The sequence below is a fragment of the Schistocerca cancellata genome, chromosome 1, assembly GCF_023864275.1.
Source record: "Schistocerca cancellata isolate TAMUIC-IGC-003103 chromosome 1, iqSchCanc2.1, whole genome shotgun sequence".
Lineage (NCBI taxonomy): Eukaryota > Metazoa > Arthropoda > Insecta > Orthoptera > Acrididae > Schistocerca > Schistocerca cancellata.
This window is the reverse complement of record NC_064626.1, coordinates 131,429,523-131,450,786: the sequence shown is the minus strand read 5'-3', so window position 1 is coordinate 131,450,786 and position 21,264 is coordinate 131,429,523.

The window sequence follows — 21,264 nt, the reverse complement described above, 5'->3', positions numbered from 1 at the left end:
AGTTAGGTTTAAGAAGTCCTAAATCTAGGGGACTGATGACCTCAGACGTTAAGTCCCATAGTGATTAGAGCAATTTGAATCATTTGAATCATCGGGGCAGGAGTGTTACGATCGAAATAGCAAACTTCAAAAATGCATCGTACAAAGGAATTCATAGCCAATTCCAGGCGGCGAGAGTCCTCTTAAGAAAGTCCTTGGAGAACGGGATTACGGTGAGTATTCTACGTGAATCTTTTTAAGCTCGAGAGCCAACATTAATTTTTAATTCTGTAGTGAATGACGTGAAGCCGCCATCTTCTTACAGACATATACTGCTGCTGAGGCTAGTCAAGAGTCATGAACCGAATAATCCGCAAGGTTTTTAGAGAAGAAGAAAAAGTGAACCCAGCGTCAAATGTCGATTCACGTGAAGGGTTTGGGCGAGAGGGTTCCGTACGCAATTTTTTCATTCTTCCAGTCCCGTCCCCCTTCACATTAGTTATGACTTGTCACCACCCCAACTTGGCACAGATGCTTAGAGTTTTAATAATGATAGTAACAGCAATAAAATAAATACAAAGTTTTAATACAAGGTGTACAACTATGCTTCCGTCGTTTGCCGATCGGTGGTGATAACGGTAAGTAGCGGTCGAATGAAACAGATCGCAGACGTCAAGCAGTCGGCTTGGATCTGTGTCAATATAATCTCATTCAAACATTAGTCGATTTGTGTCTGCGTCATAAAGTTGTTCTTGATTGAAAATGTCAGACTACGAGCCTAATTCTCGTCATTTGGGGGAGATGTTAATGTTTTGTTTCAGTGTGAAGAAAACAGCGGCTGAGTCTCATCTAATGCTCTGAGTACTCATGGTAAGGAAGCTATTAATGAAGGAACGTGTCGTGAGTGGTTTCAACGCTTCAAATGGTTCAAATGGTTCAAATGGTTCTAAGCACTGTGGGACTTAACATCTGAGGTCATCAGTCCCCTAGACTTAGAACTACTTAAACCTAACTAACCTAAGGATATCACACACATCCATGCCCGATGCCCGAGGCAGGATTCGAACCTGCGACCGTAGTAGCAGCGCGGTTCCGGACTGAAGCGCCTAGAACCGCTCGTCCACAACGGCCGCCGTCAATGCTTCAAGAACGGCGATTGTAACGCCGTAGACCGTCACAGTGGTGGAAGAGAGAATGTTTTCGAAGATGCCTAATTGGAGACATTGCTGAGTGAAGACTCGGGAGAATAAATGGCACGTTTAGTGGGAGTGACATAGCAAACCATTTCAAAACGTCTCAAGGCTATGGGCATGCTTCAGAAAGGAGAACTTGGGTGCCGTGTGAGCTGAAAACAAGAGAAGATGAACGGCGTTTGTGTGTTTCTGAACAGTTGTTTCAGAGGCAAAAACAGAAGGAATATCTGCATCGCATTGTGACCGGGGACGAAAAATGGGTTCATTAAGATAGCCGTAGGCGCAGAAAGTCATGGAGTTATGTCGGCCAAGCTTCCACGTCGCTGCCAAACCGAATATTCACGACTCCAAGATCATGCTCTGCACTTGGTGGGACCAGCTCGGCGTCGTGTGCTATGAGGTGTTAAAACCAAGTGAAACTTTCGCAGGTGCTCGTTATCGAACGCAAATAATGAGCTTGACCAGAGCATTAAAAGACACACGGCCGCAATACAGCGAGAGGCATGATAAAGTGATTTTGCAGCACGACAACGCTCGACCCCACGTTGCAAAAGAGGTCAAAACGTACTTGGAAATATTAAAATAGGAAATCCTACCCCACCCGCCGTATTCTTCAAACATTGCTCCCTCTGATTATCACCTGTTTAGACCAATGGCGCATGGCCTGGCTGACCAACACTTCCGATCTCATGAAGAAGTCACAAATTGGATTTATTCATGGATCGCTGCAAAATATGAACAATTTTTTCGACCCGGGATTCGTACACTGCCCGAAAATATGACAAAGTAGTGGCCAGAGATTGAAAATACTTTGAATGATACATGTGTAACCAATTTGTTTCATGAAAGCCACAAATGTTGGGGAAAAACGACGGAAGCAAAGTTATTCACCTTGTACAATAATAAATTGTCTGACGTACTGGTAAAATCTGTAGTGGACACAAATGTAGTGAAATTAATCGAGCAAACTTTTAACAGAAAGACGGATTCAAGACTAAAACTCTAAGAGAAACGTACAAAAAGTTTTAATTGAAACTGGGATCTGACAGGATGGTGGACTAGTCCCAACTGTCTTCCGTTGCACGTTAGAGACGGTCACCGGAGAACGGGAAGAGGAAATAGCTGGGAAAGGTTCACTGAACAAAGTTCACATTGGAGATTCAAAGAACGGCGCTGAAGTCGAGTGCCTTGCATTCTCCGATCACCTGACGATTGTGTCAAGAAATACAGAGACAGCTGTGAAACATATATACCTACTGAAGGAACAAGCAGAAACATTTATCTTCAAATTTATTCTGAGAAAAAGATACGTAACTAGAAATGCGCCTCACCACCTAAGAACGAAGTACCGAAAAATGTAGAAGGTGGGCAATTTAAGATACCTTCGTGAAGTAGTGCAGGCGACAACTAGCGAAAAAGGAGCCAACGGCTGCAGGAGAAACAAGATGGCCGCTGCCTTTGTGGGTGGTATGTTATATATAAGACAGAGGTGATCTAAAGCTAAACTCAGACACTATAAGAAAAACTCCTCGAAACCGAATGTCTAAATGAGAATAGATCGGAATGAAAGAGTGGTGTGAAAGAAGCCGAGAAGTTGAAATCTTCCACTTCTCTTTAAGTTCAACATGCGTGTTCACATACGATAATGAACTTGGTGTCTGCCATGGAATAAACTCGTGACACGGAACATGACCCACTAACGGTGCAATCTGAGTGTAACGGTGATGTTTCGGAGGCGGCAAAAGTTCTACAACGCAAAAACAAGAGAGTGAGGAGCAGGTGGGGGGGGGGGGAAGGGGAGAGGGAGGAGGAGTGGTAGGGGAACACAGACGAAATAGGAATTAGGACATTGACTGCGGACATCATCCTGCACTGCTTCAGGTTGGAGCAAGGTAGCCTTACAGGCTGAAACAGTGGGGGAAAATTTCGTTTTGTCATTTGTGTTGAGAGGCACCCACATGCCTTGCTCATACTGTGGCATCAAGCAGTCAGGCCTGCAAGATGAGTGGTCTGCCAAGCGAGTGGATTCATTCTTATTTATCGAGTAACATGAACTCTCGTACTCAGAACAAAGTTACAAATTATCCTCCTGTACGAATAATACGCAACGGAAACGCACATCTGACTATCAGTGATTTACAGAACTCAGACTGTTCACTACGCACTGACAATACCACATTTTCTTTATGTCTTTTATTTAACGGCTTTTATCAACACGTGGCCACCGCACTAAATAGGAATGGCGCACACATTATAAATTATGGACATCATGACAACATACAATTCGAAGGAAATGTCCACCAATCTTTTTCTTTTCACTATCTCATTTATTCCGATAAATTCTATAACCTAAACACACAAATTCTATAACCTACAACAATAACACATGAGAAATTCCGCCCAGTTGGCATGGCTTTACATTGGTGAATCTCTATATTATGGTCTCGTAATTATTTAACGCTACAGTGCACTTTCTGGATAGGATGGTGGATCTTTTATTATTTCTCACACTTCGACTCTCACAATCATCATCACATAACTTTCCTCCTGACCGAGCGGTACAGAAGGAACAAGCATAACCCATTAATCTTTTGAAACTACCTCGCTACTCCCCCATGCAAACCACACATACTCAAATTACATGACATACACCACACTACAATATGAAATACTACACAGGTAATAGTCATAACATTATCACTTTCAGCTTTCCCACTTCAATTAATATTTATCCCAGTTTCACACGACACTGCCCCACTTCGTAATTCTACTTTCCTACTATGAACTCTGGAGATATATGCACGTCTTCCTGTGCAATGCAAGCCAAGTGGCGTTGCTGGATAGACAGCCGACTCACCTTGCTTCTCTCTCAGAGTTTGAATCTAGCGTCACACGGAATCATATCACGCAAAGTAATATTAAGAACATATTCATTACACACGCGAGTCCTCAACTGATACCATGGACGAGTACTTCTCTTTATCTTTTGTCTCATACACAGTTTGAGACTCACACAGTACTCACCACGTGGAAGTACTCGTCTCTAATTTCAAGTCCTGCACACGCATTTCTTAAATATTTCAACTTATAGTACACACGCTATTTCTTAAATATTTCAACTTATTGTACACACGCTAGTAATTCAGCTTAACTTAAGCAAACGGAAGTATTTCAACTTATTGCTACACGTGGTTTCATTGTGACCGTTGGTCACTTCTGAAGATTACTACAATCCCATTAATATTACCTGCCTGACATTTAATTCTCCCCACAAACGTTCCTGAAATAAAGAAATTATTATTTCAAACTACTCTTCAATATTCCACATGCATACCATGTCTTCACTCTTTTGTCATTACGGAGCACAACTAAAACAGGTCATAACAGCACAATATCCAGCGGCAGAGTGCTGAAACATGGCCGTTCTCGAGGTCCTCTCGCACCTCTGCTGAAGTGGGAGAGCACCTTGCTACCATATTGGTCAGCCACATTTCAGGCGCTCAAAGCTCAGGTAAATTTCATGTCTTTGGTCCCACCAAAGGTGGCCAAAGGATCGACTCAAAGATGATCATATATTCACACTCACTATCTGCGGTTAGCAGACGACCATACATTCATTCATTTCAAAAGATCTCACCAAACTGGATGTAGGGATTTACTTTGTGGGAGTGCACATGTGATCAATTAAATAAATAAATTGTCATTCTTTCCCACACTGGTATCCGGCTTCGCTGTATTAATTGAAATTGAGTTATTTTACAAAAAAAATGTGTTGTTCTGACAAAAATAATGAAGTATGCTGTACCTATTTTCAATGTTGGGCGGTACTGTACCCTTTCAGTGTTAGACTCGGCTTAATGTTGCAAGTCTACGAGCTGTGTGTCTCGAAGTACTGCATTACACAGCCTTACCCGAAGTGCTGTAAAGTTGTTACCTAAGATAATCGCAAAAGCTGCGTATTCACGATTTGTTGTCTCTCACTAAATGCAAAGAAGGTGAAGCGAGGCACCTTTTTATGCATGTAGAGATTTTAGACACGTCGTAGAAATCGCGCACAAAGATATGCCAGATAATAAATTTGCAGAAGCTAAAGGGTGATTAATGTAATATAATGTTTGAAGGAGATTATACGAACAAGGCTATTACTGATGGAAGCGGTGTGCTGACCTCATGCCCTTCCATATCTGCTTATCGTCTGAGGACGACGCAGCGGTCGGTCGGTACCGTTGGGCCTTCTGAGGCCCGCTCGGAAGTACAGTTTTATTCTTTATGAATTCAGGTTATCAGATTAACTGCTTAATAGCCACACCGGGCCTCAAACTACAACCTTCTAAATCTTGATTTTAAGAGTGGGAGAAGCTGTTTGAAAGCCACTTGAGTCCACTGATAGTTAAATCAGGATACTGATCACCACGACGAACAAAGGCAGAGAAACAAAGGCGTACTGTCCCGAACATAAAGTTGGAATGCAAAATGCAGCGCGAAAAGGAACACAGTACTGCATAACATTAAAGTGGGCGTAAATTGTAACGAACTAATTACAAGCCGAATATAAGTAGCTTGCTGTGATCGCATCATGTTTCTAATAGTCGTCAGTCGAATGCACCCATCTCGAAATCCGACGACACTCATCTAAAATACACCCGTTTAGCAAGAGCAAACTCATAAGGGAACACTCCTGTCCGCCATGTTGAAACCTACCTTGAAATTTTCCACACAAGAAGAATACACCGAAAAGAATACACTGTCAAAATTTTAGCTGCTAAGGAGCTGTGCACGTACTTAAAAAAAAAGTTGATGCTAGTCATGAATGCTACGCATGAATAACTGCTTGTAGTGGCGGTTTGTACAGCACTTTCTGCCTGGTGCACGATTGGCGAATAAGAAGATTCCGCCATGGCATGAGAACGAAGCTCCGCATAGCGTGAAAGCCAAAGGGCACACACGCAAATTTTAAGCACTTAAACATGTCCCAAATCATTCATTTTTTGAATAACGATCAGTTCACATCGACAGTAAACTACTACAAATGTTATTTCTAATACAAGTGACAACAAGAGTGTGTGGTACCACGCGTCGTTACTAACCCACGGGCTCCATAAAGTTGGCTACGAAATTACAAGTTTCCGCCAGACGCTGAAACCTGTACAGGATCTGGTGGACCCAATGGTGCCCACCCGATGGGTCACGCTCCAGCGACTCTGGACTACGAGCGCCTTCTGTTTCCGCGATATAGGAAGGCCGGCGCCATCCACACAGCCCACTTGTACTCGGAGCCACATTACTACATGACATTAAGCACTCGGTGCCTAGTCTCGATTCTGACACCATTATCTGTGCTTTAGTTCAGAAAGCCTCATCGTTGTTATAGTTGTATCATTTGGACTGTGCCTCTTGCTACATTGTTTGTAGCACTTGGATAAATGCGCGTAAAGGAAATCTTTACTGTGTTAACTCCTCCGCTAGTCATTCCTCCTCCTGCTCAGCTTTCGTAAGACGACAGTGGCCACTCTATAGCCGACCTCTCCTTACTGAACCCTGATTTTACTTTCAAAACCTTTTCTTAAGAATTTACTTTATTTACTAGCGATTCATCAAGAACATTAACACATTTAATCAAACTAAGTGAGCGTGGAAGTAGTTGCCAGTGGGTAACTGATGAAAACAAATTTCTTTCAACAAATGGAAATTTTATTCCTGAAAGACCCTTTTTTTAACAGATTTAAAATTATAATCAGAAAGCACTCTCAAAATATCAAGTTACAATTTTATTCACAGGCAGAAAGAACAAATATTGACAGTATGAGCTTTCCGGCTGAGAACTTTGCCGCTGCCTTTTGACACGGCCGTAGTCACGACGGCTCACAACAACCTCTAAAACACTACACTGGTGCAAATCAGCAACACACCAGATTACTTTAAACTAAGAATTTTAACAACTGACACAAGCACATCAACTATGCACTTCATAGAAAGGATCGAAATGGTACGAAACACTAACATTAAAAAAATTAACTTTCCACCGAAGGTGCAACGGTTTTCTTTTTTTTAAAAAAAACTGACGGTGGAAGGGTGGCTACTTCATATACTAAAATGACAATTTAAATAAAACCCATGAAACGCAGTCTTACATAAAATATACAAAAAAAAATGCTCTACATTACACATATACCGCCTCTCAAGATGATAGGCAAGATAAAAACTTATTTCAGGAATTCGGCCGTTACACTTCAAGCAATAAATTCGTTAACACGGAATCCGACAAACATGGCAGAGGCAGCTATTAACGTACGGCAGACCGACAGACAGACACTAACTGCCTAACAAATGCGGACGAGAGACAGACGAGCAAGCCGGGGACGAGAGACTGACCAAGAAAACGAGTAGAATTTAACAAGTAAATGAAACAACATATCACGAATCACTAAACTTCTAATAAACTGCGATGTCTGGCGAAGACCTGGCGCAGCACCCCCAAAACGCTCTCCCGAAACGTCCGCTGCCAGCCGCTTCAACGGACGCAGGAAGGCGCGCCGATCTCCCGTCTCACGGCGTCGCAGCTCGCACCGGCCAGACCGATGTCGTAGGTTGGCTCCTGTTGCTCTCGTGTCGGCCGCGAAGCCACTACCCCTCGCTATACGGCGCGACCCACTGGACTCACGTGGCGACCTCACATGCGCCGACGCTCAAAGACAAACAAGTCATCTTGTGTCCCAGTGCGCGACCGACCAACCGATCTATCCAACCACCAACGACCATTACCTAAACAAACTCGAGTAGACTGGCGGCCTAAAACATACTAGCACTCCGGACGACAGACACTGACTGCCCCACACTGACCCGGCTGACCAACTGCTTAGACTCGCCCTCAGCTAGCTCATAGCGCCCCTTAAATGCACGTGAGCAGGCTACCTTTTCCATTTCCCACCAGAGGGAGACACCAATGCTGCGATTGCCACAGCGGCGCCGCCACCAGAAACGGAGGGCGACTGCTTCACACTACGCGCTGCGGCGCGCTCTTAGCAAATTTTATCACGGCTCACTTACTCTTGGTTACTTGGTTGATTGCCGGCCGCGGTGGTCTAGTGGTTCTGGCGCTGCAGTCCGGAACCGCGGGACTGCTACGGTCGCAGGTTCGAATCCTGCCTCGGGCATGGATGTGTGTGATGTCCTTAGGTTAGTTAGGCTTAAGTAGTTCTAAGCTCTAGGGGACTTATGACCTCAGATGTTGAGTCCCATAGTGCTCAGAGCCATTTGAACCAATTTGAACTTGGTTGATTCGGGGCAGGGGACCAAGCAGTGAGTCGTCGGTCCCATCGGATTAGGGAGGGAAGGGAAAGGAAGTCAGCCATGCCCTTTCAAAGGTAATATCCTGGTATTAGTCTGATGCAATTTAGGGAAATCAAGGAAAACCTAAATCAGGATGGTCGGACGCGGGTTTTAACCGTCGTCCTCCGGAATGCGAGGCCAGTGTGCTAACCATTGCACCACATCGCTCGCACCTCACTGTTGTGTACGAAGTATACTTGGTGACGAGCAGTTGTTCCTTCGTGTGGCAGTCTTAAAAGTTGACTTCTTCCTGTTCTGTCACCTTTTTGATTGGTTTTCCCTGTTACTGGTTGTCTTCTTTCTCCCAGTGATTGCCTTGCCTGAGCTCATTATTTCTAGGCTTAGAGGTTGCTGGTTTCGCACCAACCTTTGTTTCTCTCTGTGCCATTTTTGCCTTCGCTGTCTGTATTTGCCCATTGCGTAATTGATAATAGCTACTGCGTCGCAGTCGCCTGCTTCACTCCCTGCAGTTGACCCATCTCAGTTTATTCTGTTTCAGAGACAACAAAAGAAGCTACTACCTGAAGTGATGAATCGCTTCATGACAACGCAGATGACTTCACGTAAGACCCCAGAACAAATGGCAGCGCTACCATTTGCACAACCTGCGTATGTGGCGCCATTTCCTGTGTTTCATGAGGCGAAGGAATACTGGACAGAGGACGTCACACAGTTAAACGCATGCATCGGAACACATCACATACAAGGTACTGACACACAATCTTACTTCTTGGCCATGGCGGGAGTGACTGTGTATCGTTTGTGCACGTAAGTTCTCCCCACGTCCCGCCCAGTGTTAGCGTAACATGAGGACCTACTGCAGGCGCAAGGTGCAGGAGCAAGTGGTGAGTGCTTGTTACAAATTATTTATGTTGCATAAGTAACAAGGACAGACATACCATCGGCGGGTGACTGAATCGCAAGGCCTTACTAAACGATGTACAGTCAAATCTAACAAATGTGGCAAATACACACATCAAAAAAGTATGCATCACCTCGGTTCCGAGAGTTCCAGAACCTGTGCAGAAAATAGGAACAGAGATAAACATAAACATCATTTCCGGCCTTTCTATTGCATGTTGTACCACCGTACAGCGAGACCTCTTGCATTGTACCACGTCCTCTTGCATTGACACATACCTGTATTCGTCGTGGCATACTATCCACAAGTTGTCCAGATTGTCCCACTGCTCAATGGCGATTCAGCCTATATCCCTCAGAGTGGTTGGTGGGTCACGTCGTCCATAGACAGCCCTTTTCAATCTATCCCAGGCATGTTCGATGTGGTTCATGTCCGGAGAACATGCTGGCCACTCTAGTCGAGCGATGTCGTTATCCTGAAGGAAGTCATTCACAAGAATTGCATTTTGGGGCCGCGAATTGTCCTCCATGAAGACGAATGCCTCGCCAGTATGCTGCCGATGTGGTTGCACTATCGGTATCGTACAGCCGTTACGGCGCCTTCCGAGACCACCAGCGGCGTACGTCGGCCTCACCCCGTAACAGAAGGGAACCTCCACCTTGCTGCACTCGTTGGACAGTGTCTAAGGCGTTCAGCCTGACCGGATTGTCTGGTTGAAGGCATATGCGACACTCAACGATGTAGAGAACGTGATGCCAGTCCTGAGCGGTCCATTCGGCATGTTGTTGGGCTCATCTATACCACGCTGCATGGTGTAGTGGTTGCAAAGATGGACCTCGCAATGGACGTCGGTAGTGAAGATGTGCATTATGCAGCCTACTGCGCACAGTTTGAGTAGTAACAGGACGTCCTGTTGCTTCACTAAAAGCATTATCCAACAAGGTGGCGTTACTGTCAGGGTTCCTCCGAGCCATGATCCGTAGGTAGCGGTTATCCACTGTAGTAGTAGCCCTTGGGCGGCCTGAGCGAGGCATTTCATCGACAATTCCTGTCTCTCTGTATCTCCTCCATGTCCGAACAAAATCGCTTTGGTTTACTCTGAGACACCTAGACACTTCCCTTGTTGAGAGCCCTTCCTGGTACAAAGTAACAGTGCGGACGCGATTGAACAGCGGTATTGACCGTCTAGGGATGATTGAGCTACAGACAGCACGAGCCGTGTACTTCCTTCCTGGTGAAGTGACTGGAACTGATCGGCTGTCGGACCCCCTCCGTCTAATAGGTGCTACTCATGCATGGTTGTTTACATCTTTGGGCGGGTTTCTAAAATGGTTCAAATTGCTCTGAGCACTATAGGACTTAACATCTGAGGTCATCAGTCCTCTAAAACATAGAACCTAATAAACCCAAGGACATCTCACACATCCATGCCCGAGGCAGGATTCGAACCTGCGACAGTAGCGGTCGCGCGGTTACAGACAAAAGCATCCGGAACCGCTCGACCATACCGGTCGGCGGGCGGGTTTAGTGACATCTCTGAACAGTCAAAGGGATTGTGTCTGTGATACTGTGGTGTCACCGCCAGACACCACACTTGCTAGGTGGTAGCTTTAAATCGGCCGCGGTCCATTAGTACATGTCGGACCCGCGTGTCGCCACTGTCAGTAATTGCAGACCGAGCGCCACCACACGGCAGGTCTAGAGAGACGTACTAGGACTCGTCCCAGTTGTACGACGACTTTGCTAGCGACTACACTGACGAAGCCTTTCTCTCATTTGCCGAGAGATAGTTAGAATAGCCTTCAGCTAAGTCCATGGCTACGACCTAGCAAGGCGCCATTAACCATTTCTAGAGAGAGTCTCACTCGTATCATCAAGAATGCTGTATACAAATGATGGATTAAAGTTAAGTATTCCTGGAGCTACGTACTTTTCTTTATAGCTTTCATTAAGTATCCTGTTTCAGACCTCACGCCAGCCGGCGTGTGTGTACGCGTGCCTTTTCGGTTACCCGTCACTGTGGACTGGCTGTCTTGTCAGTCCACTACAGATACAATATCCACAGTCAACGTCTATCTTCTGGAGTTCTGGGAACCAGGGTAATGCATGTTTTTTATGTGTGTATTACAGTGATACAATGCTTTGTGATGCCAACATGCACAGCATAGCTGACTCTCGAATTCGGGAACAGATTCGTAAGTATCTGGATCCTTTCTTGCAACACTATCTGCAGGTTCTAGATAATCGAGATTGCTGCGGAAGGAGAGCATACAGTTTTAAAGTGAAATGAAGTGTCGTATGGCTAGGGCCTCCTAGTGGGGAGGCCTGATCCTCTGGTGCAAGTCTTTTGAGGTGACGCCACTTCGGCGACTTACGCGTCGATGAGGTTGAAATGATGATGATGAAGACGACACAAACACCCAATCATTTAGCGGAGAAAATCTCCGACCCGGCGGGGAATCGAATCCAGGTCCCTCGACATCACAACCTGGCATGCTGTCCGCTCAGCTACGGTGGCGCAGTTTTGAAATTGCACCTGTCTGTTCCGTAAGCCGTGGCAAACAGACCTCGCAGCCGGTTCGCAAACAACGGTCCGGTTGGCCACAGCCACAGTGTTCATGTAAACACCTGTCCTGTGAAGCCGTGTCCTCGTTTCAACACGGCACATCGTCGCCAAACTTGCCCCTCGCCGGATACGACTTGCTTTCTTTATAGCAACAGGGGACATTCACAGTCAGTGTGCTTGCAGAAGCGTAAGGCACCCCCTTCCGCTACTCCTTCACCCCTGTCTATGTCACAGACAGTGTGTACTGCGTTTTCCAGGCTCCACAATGTAATAGCCATTCAACGAAGGCTCGCAGCTCATCTGGAGTGCTACGTGAGGACAACAAATTTTTCAGTGTCTTGCTATTCCTGGACGATCAGCCCTTTTGCAGCTTGAGAAGGGAGCTTTAGTGACCTTGCATAACAGTAGCGGTTACGAATCGCTTGGGAAACATAACTTGTGCACATCGTAACATGCGCTGACGGTGTGTAGCAACCAGGATATTCCTCTCTTGGAAACTTGTAGCTTCCCTGAAACTTTCCGAAATTTGACGAAGACAGTGACATTCACAGCGCTTTCCTCTCGAGACGGTGCTACTATTTTTGGTCTCGACTCCTTTGATTTGTCTGGGTTAAACATGCAGGACAATGTTCTTTCAGTTGATTCCTTTGCCCTCTGGACGATGTTGCTAGGTTATGTGCACAATTTTAGGATTTGTTTTCTGAGAGTGTAGGTAAAGCTAACAATTTTGTTGCCCATGGCACAATGAAGGAAGGACAATGGACCATCACATTTCGCTAGAGCTCGTCCTATCCCTCAGGCTGTTCTAGACCATGTAACGCAGGAACTTACAGTTTTGCAAGACAGTAGGGTTGTGGTATAAGATGGCAAGAACTATGCCCCTTACATGAAGTCATTAGAGATCACTGAACTCACGTTGAGCGAACAGTAAGGCTGAACAAAAACGACTGACAAGGCACAATGAATTTTCTAGAGGTTATAGTATGGACGTACTGGAATAATTAATGTTGGGTGATGGTTTTAAAGTAATTTACGCGACATGAAAACTTCGTGGAAACGCGTCGATTTACTGGAGGCTAGTTTATCCCAGGGGTGGCGGTACACGGCTGGGGAGCAGCGAAGGGAAGCGACAATAGGCAGCTTAGGGTGGCTCAAACTTTGAGAAAGTAGTAACGGGTCACGGTCCCCAGCTGCCTTAAGATGAGTGACGAGGTGGTTGACCCCATGCTGGCATACCGGGAAGCCTGTTGATAAATGTCCGTCGTCCCATTTTCAGTAAAACATGCGAGAAAGCCGAGCAAAGCTACGGTGGAGCGGTCAACAGAGACCGAAATATGCATGTTCGTGACTATAGAAACTTCACGTTTAATTCACAGTCCGCAGAGTCTGAAATAAATCAGGGGAAGAGCGACAGAATGTAATACGCCGGCCTCTGATGGGAACGTAGGACCATGGAATTTGAAGTACTCTCCTGGGAGTCAGAATTCCGGAAAAATTGGTGTTTTATGCAGACGCTAACATTGATGGGTAGCCTGGGAGGAGCTAAATAGCAGAAGTTGAGAGGAAGGGAAATTTTGTGGGAATTTGTTCACTTCCCAGAGCAGGCATTGGTCGGCGCTGGGAAGCGGCACATAATTAACGCGACTTGCGCTGCAATTGGCATAAGTAATTTTGCTGGAGGGGAAACCGAGGTGAAGAGCGGACTGGCAGAAGTCTCCATAGAAGACTTCCTTTCCCAGCTTGCCTAGAGTGCGGACGTGGCGTTCTTTACTCAGCTTGCCTGAGAGAGAGTGAGCATCTCTGCAGTTTATGACTTAGCAAACGGAACGATTGATCTTGGAGATAGAAAGTTTTCGTTGAGCTATGTACTGAGCAAGATAGCTAAGAGTGAATAGACAAGCGCAGCCTTGCAGCACCACGAGGCCGGCCGACGTCCGCACAACGAAGCCGCCCCACCACGCTGAATTCGGTGATATTGCGCCCGCTCCGTCTTGAGTTAGGCCACTGATTAATTTGTTGGATCACGCCAGCAAAGTTTCCACGAGGGTTTCATGGGCCGTGTATTGTAGAATTCTCCTCGCACTTCGCATTACGCCTGGGTCAGTCGATAGGAATTATTTTTGATTTATCGTGTTTTACTCCACGAAAATGCAATTTATTTCCACTGCCAGTTAGGAGAGTCATGTAATGTGATGATTGAAGGTCGTGAGTTAAAATAAATTTGTGCTAATCGGCTGCATCTGTTTTCAATCAAGTAGTTGAAATCCCAGGTCACTTTCTTAATTAATTTTGTGTTAAACATTGGATCTGGTGTTCAATAGCTGAATATAATATCAATGTGCACCCCTTTTTAATTAAAATGGATCAATTCTGAATCAATTAATGTCAACACTGCCACCTCAGTTCAATCAGGAGTCACAGGACCTTATTACGTTCGTTGCGTTTTCTGATTTTGCGGCAGTTTTGCACTCTCTGTTGATCTGTTAGTCAGTTAGCTGGGGTGAACACGCGCAAAAACCAGATAATTGACGGGTGGGGTGTTACAATGGCATCCATTGCTGCCAGTCAGTGGGCGTCCTCTCCCGTTATTCTAAAAAAGCTGTCCAGCAGACCCTGGTTGCTCGCCGATTTTAAGAAATCTGTGACTCCTAAAACAGTCATTGACAGTAGGTATCCCTTGCCGTGCCAAGGACTGATTGATAAATAGGGTGCCGGTTGTTAATTTTCAAAAACTGATCTGTGTGAGGCTTACTTGCATCTGGATGAGCAGTCTCTACAAGAGTTTCTCTTCGGCGTCTTTTCAAATTTTTGAGAGTGCCATTTGGCAGAGCTTCAACAAACACCATATTTCAGTGCTTTCCGGAGCAGCTGACTTCAAAAGTTCCTCTTTGCTGGAATTGTTTAGATGACGCCTCAGCTCGCACTCCTGAAGAACACATCAGTAATTTTCGCACTGCTTTTAAAGTGTTGTCTGCTGCTATTCTCACATGTAGCAGATGCAAATTCCTGTTTTTTCAGGGTGAACTTCAATACTTAGGACATGTCATTAATAGCCTTGGTGTTCATCCAATGCAGTCACATTTGCTTGCTATCCATGACCTTCCACCTTCACTCAGTATCCGAGAATTGCAGTGTTAGGGAAGCTCACGTATTAATTCTGTTTATTCCTAACGCCACTCAAATAACGGCTACCTTGTGTTGCTTTCACAGGAAGAATGTTCCTTTTGTTTGGTCGCAAAGCTGAAAGATGCTCTGCTTATTCTGATTCCACCAAACATGTGGTCTTGGCTGCAGATATTTCTTCTTACGGTATCGGCGCTATTTTGTCGCATAAATTTCGTACTGTTGACAGGCCGACTGCCTTTGCTTCGAAGTTGTTGAACAACACTCAGTGTAATTATTCGTAAAGTGAAAACGAGGCTCTCGCCATTGTCTGTGGTATCACTAAGTTCAACCAATATCGTTTCGGCAGAAAACTTTAGTCGATGAGTGACAATAAGCCTCTACAATCTTTGTTTAGCTCTTCTCAGCCAGTTCCAGCTCGCTCAGCGCAGAAGCTGTAACGGTGGGCTCTTCTTTTGTCAAACTACTAATATGAGATTGTGTATCAGCCCACTTCTAAGCATGTCAACTCAGATGCTCTTTCTCGCCTCCCTCTTGGTCCAGTCCTCCGCATCTTGTTGCTGCAATGCTGTACAAAACATGGGTGTTTTGCATAGCTTTACGCTTAATTGCCGGAAAATTGCTCAGGCCACAGCAGCGGCTCCTGATTTGCAGAGTCTGTTGCACTGCATTTGCACTGTTTGGCTGCGGTCATGGAACGTATTCGTAGTGATGTGGTTCGCCGATGTTTTACACACTGACACGCTCATTCAGTTGAAGGTGTCGTTTTGCTTCGTACCGATAACGAGCAGTCTTTTTCGTGGTACGCCAGCTTGACGTGCTGCGTTTGCTACACCAAGGTCACTGGGACAACTTTTTCACCAATAAGTTGGCGTGATGTCATTGCACTTGGCTTGATCTGGAAGCACAAAATGAACACCTGACTCTTCAGTGCCAGGCCTGTGCTGAACATCAGTCAGCCCTGCCTCAGCAGATCTTCTTATGCATCAGACCTCAAGCACGTTAGCAACGTTTGCACTTAGGTTCCATGGGTCCTTACTGGAATCCAAATTGGCTCATCATCGATGACGCTTTCACCAAATTTCCCTTTGTGGTTTCTGTGCACTTTGCTATGGATCGTTCCACAATCCAGGCTCTGTCGTCGATATTTTTGGCCTTGAGGAATTGCTTGAAGTGATTGTGACTGTCAATAGACCTCAATCTGTTACCACTGAGTCTGAGCAATTCTGAACTGTCTCTGGCATCAAGCACATCACGCGCGCACCATTCCACCTACAATCCTATGGCGAAGATGAACGCCTTTTATGAACATTTAAGCTGCAGATGAACAGACTTTGTGCCCCCCACACATGGGATCATGTTCTATTGCTATTCGACTCTTCCTGTCGTTCCAAGTCACGCGACAGGCCATGGCCAGCATAGTTGTTAAATGGACGGCGCCACCACAACTTGCTTCATTTGCAGCACCTGCCATTGTGGGCGGCACACACTCCACCCAGCAGGCAAAGTATCACACTAACGATTTGTTCTTTTACGAACTGTATGTCAGATGGATGGACTGGGGACCAGTCTTCTTGGACGTTCTCTCTCGTTACTGCAGGGAACGAGTGGATTGCTTAGAATCAAATTCGTGCATGTGAATTGCCTGATCCTAGCACAGGCTTTTTACTTTCAGATTGCTTGGGTGCAGCAGCCTTCGCTGCATCCAGCTGCCCATAGCCGATGGAAGTTGACGCCCTTTCACGGTTGTCGCTGTCTCGACAGCCACCGTTCTCTGGGGAGGTCCCGGCGGCTGTCCCACGTTCCACCTTAGATCTCTTTGCAGTCGTCGAGATCCCTCTGTCTTCTTCCGCCGCTTAGCATCTGGATGTGCCCTCTGGCCAACTCTTCGGCTGGAGCTCCCTGGCAGGCTCAGAGCATATGCCGGGGCTCGAGCTAGGTCTCAGTACAGGCCTGAGGTTGGGTTCCCATCTTCTCATTGCCATCTGAATCCCGTATTCCCCACCTTCGTCGTTCATTCACAGGCTTTGTGAGGGAGGGATATGATATACACTCCTGGAAATTGAAATAAGAACACCGTGAATTCATTGTCCCAGGAAGGCGAAACTTTATTGACACATTCCTGGGGTCAGATACATCACATGATCACACTGACAGAACCACAGGCACATAGACACAGGCAACAGAGCATGCACATTGTCGGCACTAGTACAGTGTATATCCACCTTTCGCAGCAATGCAGGCTGCTATTCTCCCATGGAGACGATCGTAGAGATGCTGGATGTAGTCCTGTGGAACGGCTTGCCATGCCATTTCCACCTGGCGCCTCAGTTGGACCAGCGTTCGTGCTGGATGTGCAGACCGCGTGAGACGACGCTTCATCCAGTCCCAAACATGCTCAATGGGGGACAGATCCGGAGATCTTGCTGGCCAGGGTAGTTGACTTACACCTTCTAGAGCACGTTGGGTGGCACGGGATACATGCGGACGTGCATTGTCCTGTTGGAACAGCAAGTTCCCTTGCCGGTCTAGGAATGGTAGAACGATGGGTTCGATGACGGTTTGGATGTACCGTGCACTATTCAGTGTCCCCTCGACGATCACCAGTGGTGTACGGCCAGTGTAGGAGATCGCTCCCCACACCATGATGCCGGGTGTTGGCCCTGTGTGCCTCGGTCGTATGCAGTCCTGATTGTGGCGCTCACCTGCACGGCGCCAAACACGCATACGACCATCATTGGCACCAAGGCAGAAGCGACTCTCATCGCTGAAGACGACACGTCTCCATTCACGCCTGTCGCGACACCACTGGAGGCGGGCTGCACGATGTTGGGGCGTGAGCGGAAGACGGCCTAACGGTGTGCGGGACCGTAGCCCAGCTTCATGGAGACGGTTGCGAATGTTCCTCGCCGATACCCCAGGAGCAACAGTGTCCCTAATTTGCTGGGAAGTGGCGGTGCGGTCCCCTACGGCACTGCGTAGGATCCTACGGTCTTGGCGTGTATCCGTGCGTCGCTGCGGTCCGGTCCCAGGTCGACGGGCACGTGCACCTTCCGCCGACCACTGGCGACAACATCGATGTACTGTGGAGACCTCACGCCCCACGTGTTGAGCAATTCGGCGGTACGTCCACCCGGCCTCCCGCATGACCACTGTACGCCCTCGCTCAAAGTCTGTCAACCGCACATACGGTTCACGTCCACGCTGTCGCGCCATGCTACCAGTGTTAAAGACTGCGATGGAGCTCCGTATGCCACGGCAAACTGGCTGACACTGACGGCGGCGGTGCACAAATGCTGCGCAGCTAGCGCCTTTCGACGGCCAACACCGCGGTTCCCGGTGTGTCCGCTGTGCCGTGCGTGTGATCATTGCTTGTACAGCCCTCTCGCAGTGTCCGGAGCAAGTATGGTGGGTCTGACACACCGGTGTCAATGTGTTCTTTTTTCCATTTCCAGGAGTGTACATATCGATAACACCCCATGGGCGTCATACAATTATCAACGGAAATGCAAGTTTCCATCTGGCGGACCCAATGGAGCACATCTGCTGAGCCATGTCTCCAGTGGCTCTGGACTTTGAGCACCCTGCCGCTGCGATGTGGGACGGCCGGAGGCGGCCACAGAGCCCACTCGCTCTCAGGTTCACTTCGCACTGTGACGCTATGCAGACGGCACCTAGTCGCAGCTCTGACACCATCGTTCGTGCTTTGGTTCACAGAGCCCTATTCTCGTTTCAGATGTATTAGCTGGATTCTGTCTCTTGCTGCATCATTTGTAATGCTCTCCATTTACTAGGCGAAACAAAAGGTAAGTAAATCTTCTAATGACTATGTTTACTTCTTCGCTAATCAGTTCTGCTGCAGTCCAGCTTTCCTCTGACGACAGTTGCTGCACCGTCTTGTAGCTCACCTTTGCTTACCGTTGTGTACGCAGCAGTACACTAAGCGGAGGAAAGAAAATCAGTGTTACATTACAGGCGACTCTGATCAGTCGATAGTTTAATTTGTTCTCATTAAATATTTCATAATAATTCCTATCCCACAGTTTTTATGATGACCTTTGAATAATGTATATTTTACTAGCAATGAAACAGCTCCTTTTCTTTTTTCCTGCACCCGTCAAAAAATGTAAAGTGTGTATAGGATGCCTAAAATAGTATTTCCCTTACAGCAGGCAAATCTAATAAAAGAAAAATTAATGCAATCAGGCACAGCACTAAAAATACTAGTTTTATTTATAAAGAACTGGAATGGAGTAAGAATCGTTGAAACAAAACACCTTTCAGTCGTCTAAATTCGCAGTTGTTATTTTATTTCAGCAACCAATTGCGGCGCTACATTACGCCATCTTCAGATCCTCTCACCGATATCTAGGAAGATTGCCGTCTCTGGTTCAGTCAAAATAGCAGCCTGCATTCAATGCCCGTATGGTACCGCACCAGTGTTCGACATGGATCCAACGTCTTGGTGCGCCAATAACAACCCCCTCATCCATGTACCGCTTCCCGCGGCATGTGTCCTTGATTGCCCCGAACAGATGGAAATCGGAACATGCGAGATTGGGGCTGTAGGGTGAATGAGTAACAACGGTCCAATGAAGTTTCGTGATCTCCTCTCGGGTGCGCAGACTTGTATGAGGGCTTGCGATGTCATAGAGTACGTGAGCTACGTTTGTATTTTTGTGGTGACGAACACCCTGAGGTAGTTTCTTCATTTTCCTGAGGGTAGCAGAGCTGTGTGCAGCCGGTCGGCACGTGGGAAATCGCACAGGTTTGCGCATCTTTTTGCGACACTGACAGATGCCTGGCCCAACGACTCACTGTGCTTTTGTTCACTGACATGGCTCCGTAGACATTCTGCAAGTGCTTATGAATATCTGCGATGACAGTTATCCGCTTGGATCGCGCCTCCTATACAGATGCCGTTCTGGATGCGTATAGCGATGACACCTATCAGAACCGCATGAAACTTAGGGGCTGAAGCGGAATATTGCACGAAGTCCCAAAATCAATTCAGCATTTTCTCAACCGAAACTGGACGATTAAAAATAAGTTAAATTATTTGTTGAATAATCCCCTCGTACATGATTTGGACAATATTCAGTGATAATACCGCCATATCATGGAGCAAGCGTGTCAGATAACATGCCAATTATCCACAGCTGATAGCAGGAGATCAGTTGAAGTAGTGCAGTGAGTGGCGACAGATGTGTTTCAGTCAGTTGCTATGTGTACTCTCGGAAAGTGCGGGAGGCTGGTTCAAGCGCCGTAAGCCTATGTTTTCTTTTTTTTTTTTTAAAAAAATCTTTATTTACTCAACAATAATATTTATCCATCCAACCCACCTCCTTATTTCATTAGTGGGTCTTACTTGCTACTGTTAGTTACAATTTGCAGCTAAATTACAATATATGTTAAGTTGTGAGCTACAGCTATATCTAATTACAATGGGCAGCTATACAGTTAATTATTTATTTTAACTTCTAAGTTCTTAAACTAATCCTACATTTTACTTCCTGCAGCGTCACAAATGTGTCAGCAATTGTACAAACCTACTTATTTGCCTTGCCCATCGAGCTATGTTTAGAAAACAACGAAAACTCGCATGGATCAAGACTGAAGTGGCACGTGGTCAGAGCGCACAACAATATTTCGTCTTGGCACTGCATCGCGCCATCCTTCATGTCAGTGCACGATGCTGCAAGGCGAACCCCGAGCAAGAGATCTCCCATCCCATGGGGATACTGGAACATCCACCACATTCATACAGAATAATTACCTCTTCGCCAAAATGAAGGAACCTCTTCGTGGGACGTGCTTCAACACAGGAGAAGGCATCGTCCGTGCCATAGGGCGGTCCTTCCGACACACCTACAGAGAGGGATGCACTAATGATGAATAACACCTTCCTTCTCTGTGAGAGAAGCTGGCCGAGTGCGGGGCGATTATATTGAGGGCATGCAATATGGTGAACGTCTCCCAATAAAGTTTAATATACATTATAATCCTGTTGCCACTACTTTTTAACCTATGTAGTAAAAGATTTCTGCATTGCTGACGAGTGTAACGGGTGCGTTCTTGTAACGAAGTGTTACGTACCACATGGAAGGGAAATGCTAGAAGTCACTTACTAATTTGTATTATTATTTACCAAGAGCGATAAAGCACAAATATATGCCATAGATAAAAAGACATGGACAAAATAGCACAGAAAA